The 5,670-nt window shown below is 26.3% G+C and overlaps 1 long non-coding RNA gene across 1 annotated transcript in view; it reads right to left on the reverse strand.

Annotated features, from left to right (window-relative positions):
• LOC110271214 overlaps positions 1-2,799 on the reverse strand; it is a 32,610-nt gene extending 29,811 nt beyond the window's left edge. The window contains exons 1-2 of the long non-coding RNA XR_002361676.1: positions 2,523-2,799; positions 1,803-2,228 (exon numbers count right to left, since the gene is read on the reverse strand). This is a non-coding gene — a long non-coding RNA (uncharacterized LOC110271214). The remainder of the gene's footprint in view (positions 1-1,802; positions 2,229-2,522) is intronic.

The following is a 5,670-nucleotide window of genomic DNA, read 5'->3' on the forward strand; positions in this document are numbered from 1 at the left end:
ATTTTTGGTGTATAAATAATATTTTTTTTTCTTACAAACATCAAAAAAATTTTTTTCCATCAATGATAGGTAGTAAAAGTATGGAACATTATGTACCGACAAAGTACATTGGTATATGTGGACCGCTTTCTAAACATATAATGAAGAAGAAATATTTGATCGTCTTCCGTGTGTTCCTATATATGTATATGAATCTCTATAAGTTTCTAACTTTATTACCAACATATAAATAAACAGTATATACTGACATCCCTGTATATGTGACTGTTGCTCCTCTTAGAATCTCCTTACAAAGATAAATGTGTTTTTTTTTTTTAATTATCTTTTAAATATCTGGACTGTTGTAATTTATAATGTTCATTTTTACTAAATTTAAACACTTTTTTCCATCTTTGTATAGTACCAATTCAACCGGTGAGAAACATTTATTTGCATTCCTTGTTCTGAGCTTTTACTTTTTGATTGTACAACTTTTTCTTATTATCTCAGAAAGAGTTTTCACTAATCTTGTTATTATGTATTTATTGCACACATAATTAACTTCATGAATCTGATCATTAACTTCATGAATCTATGATCAGATAATTACAAACGTTGAACATGCCATGAACTATATAAAATCTTAGTGCTCAGTGTTTGATTGACCCAATTGTGTTATTGGAAAACAATTTGGCATGCTTCATGAATATACACAAGCAGTAATAACTTGAAAGTTATATTAAAAAGTGAAGGGGGAAAAATTACAGAGAATGAGTAGGTGTGCATATTTATAGAATTATAGGGCATACATTAATTTAGAATAGCATGCAAAAGCTAAGGTTATCATGTTTTTGTATCTTCTGAATGTGATTTCAACTAACAATGATTGTGATTTATTAACAGTGTTCTTTTATGACAATGTTAAGAATGATTAGTAGTGCCAAAAATATTTGTAGCCCTGTAGCTAAGNTTATTTTTCTTTTGTTAAGCTCTTGAACTGACGAGGTGAATATTCAGAAAAATGAAGAAAAGTTTGATTCCTTTTACCCTCATTTTTTGTAGTTTTACTCTCTTTAATCCTTTCTCGGTAGACAATGTACATTTTTTACCTTGACTGGCACATACTATATTTTTAAAATTTAGCATTAATGTATAGTCGGTGTAAAAATATTTCATACATATTTAATTATATATTATCACGCTAATATTTTACGAAAATAATGGTACAGAACCAATAAAATTTATTGTTTTTGACGAGTAATTAACCAGCAATATTTCAATGTATTTACTAAAAATATATTGTTAAATTATTAGACTATAGCTGATTCTCTAACTTTTCTCTATTTTACGGTATCATTATATTTTGTTTATTCAATTAAAAAACATGTATAATATAAGTTTTTATCGTAAATGAAACTATTTCATTACTTTAATTTACTAGCATGACTTCAATTAAACTGTATACAAAAGAGAAATATTAGAACCAATATATATTTTTTTTTTATCAATATGAACTAACATTTTGGATCAACACTTAATGTTTATACTGTTAGAATTTAGTAGTTTAAAATTTAGAATTTAAAATTTAATATAAAAATACTTTTACTAGTTAAATATTAAAAAAATAATAAATTTTATTGGTCATATAATATTGCTCCACAATTAATCTATAGAAAATTTTGCCTCATTTGATTTTCAAGAAAACGATTCATTCTTCTATCATTTCTAAACTTTGCATCAGGAAAACTAACATAACAAACTAGAACCAATAATACACAGCATTGCTTAATATTTAATACTATATTCCTTATAATAATGGTTACAATTGACATATATCTCCCACCTCAAACTAAATAAGCAAATAGAAAAAGAAGGAAGTTAAAGATTCAAGGCTAAGTGGCTAAAACATATGAGAAAAAGGATCAATATAAAACATACATATAGACCCTTAAATCTTTTCTTCACCTCTTAGGCCACACTAAAATAAACCGTATATATTATATGAGCTAAGAGCTATAGCTAGTTATATGTATTGTTTTTGATTTGTTGCTAATTGTTTTTGTTCTGAGAGCTTCTTTTGGAGCTGAGAGAAGAGTTCTTGGTTCTCCTTATGCAGAATCATGGCTTGTTTCCTCAACTTCTCATTCTCTTCTATGATGCTTTGGTTCTTCATGTACAATTTCAAGTTCTTCATCTCAATATTCATCCTTTTCCTTTCTCTTGCTTCTTTCAATTGTTGTGCTCTCCTTCTATGTCATCATCATACAAAACCAATGTCAACCACAAAAAATAAATAAGAAAATTGATGGCATATAAAAAAAAATATTCAAAATTTTAAACACATTAATTTTTCTATATGCAAGCCATTTTTTCGATCAATTATTACTGAACAGAAAAAATACCATCTGTCCAATAATAATTGTCGAAATAAAACTAATTTTTTTACGTCAAGAATTATTATTGGACAGAGGATGCATGATAAAAAAAAACTAGAAATAAAAAATAATCATGTTACGTGTACACAAAAAAATCGGTAAGAATACCTGTTGAGGAGGCTCAACTTTATGTGCTTGTTGAGTTTCTTGGATGGCCATGGAAGTGTCAAAAAGAGAGGGGTTTGTTGTGAAGAGAAAGAGCACATGCTGTTTAATTTTCCTCTTAAACTTGTATTAGAAGAAGAAGCTTGATAGATAAGGTTCTCTTAAACTTGTTGCAACAAACTGAATATTTAACACTTAATAACTACATATAAAACCAGAAATGGGAAACTAAAGAGATGAAAGTGAGGTGTAAGAAATAGGCCATAAAAAAGAAAATGATAATAATTAATAAACTAAGAGGGTGAAAAAAAAAAGGGTGATGATATAGCTGTGATTTTGTGTTTGTATCTGAACAAGAGAGAGAGAGAGAAAGTTTTGTGTTTGCAATGATGGCACAAGGACTCATCATTACAAAGGGCAGCAATAGATGAGGAAAGGCACAAGGAGATGAAGAAAAATTTTGCCTCTCTTCTTTCTTTCCTACTCATTATTATTTTTTTTATTCATTCAATTAGATATCACTACATGTAAAATTAATTCATTTCTAAAGGGTTAAAATTCAAAACAATCTTGAAAAATTAGGCACAAGTTAATTTACTTTTTCAATATTATAATGAACATTATTAAATATCTTTTCAAACCAAATTAAAATATTAAATCTTTTAAAAACCAAATTGACTTGTACATAATTTTTTAAAAATCAATTTAAACATGAACACAACTTCTAAATTTACTATCTCAATAACAAAAATAGTATTACCTAGCCAATTAAATTATATTAATTATGTGACTATATATTAAACTCATGAAAATCCTTATTTTCTTGCTCTGTTTCATGGTCTAAAAGAGAATCTAAGTAACTTAAAGAGTTGGGGTAAACCTTGAGATTTGAGAAGTGGGAGTACATAGAAAGTGCTGCACCCCATTCTACAAGTTGTTTTACACTTTTTAGAATTAGAAGTTTCCTTTCACTAATTAGACCGTTTACTTTAATTATATAAGGTCTCCTTCTCTCACAATGTTACTATGGGATCTTCAAAACAAAACAAAAAAAATTTGAATCAATAAAAATGGTCACAAAAGTCATGTGATATGAGTTGTAATCAAATTAGTTGTGCTAATAATGATTAGTGAAGGAGACAAGTTTGACATATTGTTGTTGGTATTCAAAGTTAACTCAAGGTTCATTTTGCTATGTATGTTTCCATAACCATTAATAAAACTAGTGGTTGCTCACTTTCTCTGAAGGTAATAATCCCAAGAAGCAGAAAGTGGCATATACATAAAAAATGTTAAGTAACTTCCAAGTGTATCTTCATAAAGAAAAACATCAGAGACAGTGTGTTGTTTCATAGTATATGTAAAAATCTAGGTTGGCTTAAATTGATTTGACAGTTGTTCTTAAGTGAAAGATTTGATGCCAATAATTCTTAAGGTGTGCTATTTGTGAGTTTGAAGTTTTTGAAGGAGACAGAGAGAAAAAAAAAATTAGAAAGCAAAACAAAAGCTATTATATTTTACTTTATAAGTTCTTTGTTTATTTATTTATCTTCAAAATCTAAAATTGAAAAATATATTTCTTAAAAAAAACCGGGTGTTAAGAGAGTATTATACTATAATAAATTAAATTATATCTCAATTTGATTGAGCTTACATTAGTTGGAGTTCAATAAATTTCGAAATTATTGCTGACTAAGTGCTGGTCAAAAATAAAAATATTTATTGTCCATATAACATTGTTATTTTTTATATTTATATAAATTCCATCATTTTATCTCTATAAGATAGATAATGCCCTTTCGTTAGTACCAAAATTAGTGCACACAGACATTTTACATTTATTATCTCAAATATTTGGACAACCACTTTGTTCATCAGATACCATACACACATCAAACTTGAGGGGTTTTGAGGTTTGTATCAGTTGAGTTATTCCCATCTTTAATTTTATTCTCAGTGAGATTCAAAGTCTAAACATTAAACCATTCAATGTTTAATAAATGATTTCCTAATTAATATTAATTCTTACTCTACTTGACTATGCACAACATCGTCTCATTTATTACGATAATACTAAAAAAACAAAAAATAGTCAGAATTTATTTTTATTTAATATTTATTAATTATTATAATTAATAAATAAATAATTAATAAATATTAAATAATTAATAAATATTAAATAAAATAAATTATTATTCTGACTACTTTTATTAGTGAATTTTTTTATATTATCAAATATTTTTCATATTTGTTAATAGATGAATCTGAAAGTCAAGAAATGTGTTCACATTAGAAAATAGAGATAGTCTCATCAGGTGGCTTTAATTTGAAATTAATAAATCAATTAATTAACAATAAGTCATGGAGATATGATTTAACTATATATGAATACATTATTATTAATCTATATGTGGATTAGTGAGATTATTTTGTATATGATTAAATGCGACAGTACATGGTCAAAAAGTTATTATTTGTTTCATATAAAAAAGAAAAAGACCGGTCTTTAATTAAGTACGTAAATTCTTTGCTTTCACATTAGTGTTATGAAAAATGTCTAAACGTGTTTGGATTAAGATCCTAAACAATGTGTGTCATTATGCTTAATCTTTGGCTTTAGGCCTTGAAAACATAACCCACATTATTTTATTAATGTTATGATCATTTATTTATCAATTAATCCAAATATTCATTCTTGCCGCCACATACGTGATCTCTGAGCTCTACTAAGAAAAAAAATTGGATAGTGTCTAATATTTAATTTTATTTTTTATTGTTTTTTTTTTTTATTTTTGATTTCACTTATAAAATTAAAGATAAAAAATTACACTTTATTCTCTCAAATGTTAAAAAAACTGAAGAGGATCCATTTTTCGTGACCCCCATTAACTAATTAATTAGTTTTGTAGATACAAACAAACAAATAATTAGATAGAAGAGTTTTCATATGGGACAAAAGTACAAGAAGGTTGGTCGAGTAATAGACAATAATAAATTTGCATCTTTAAAAATTTTAAAAACTCATTCTAAAAAATAGAATTATAATTATTCAAGTTAAATCTATCTATCAATTTATCTATTTTATCATAAAAGTTGATAGGCAAATTTTTTCACAATTAGAGATGTCTAATCTATTATTCTACTACCACAT

This window comes from Arachis ipaensis, chromosome B04, assembly GCF_000816755.2.
Source record: "Arachis ipaensis cultivar K30076 chromosome B04, Araip1.1, whole genome shotgun sequence".
NCBI lineage: Eukaryota > Viridiplantae > Streptophyta > Magnoliopsida > Fabales > Fabaceae > Arachis > Arachis ipaensis.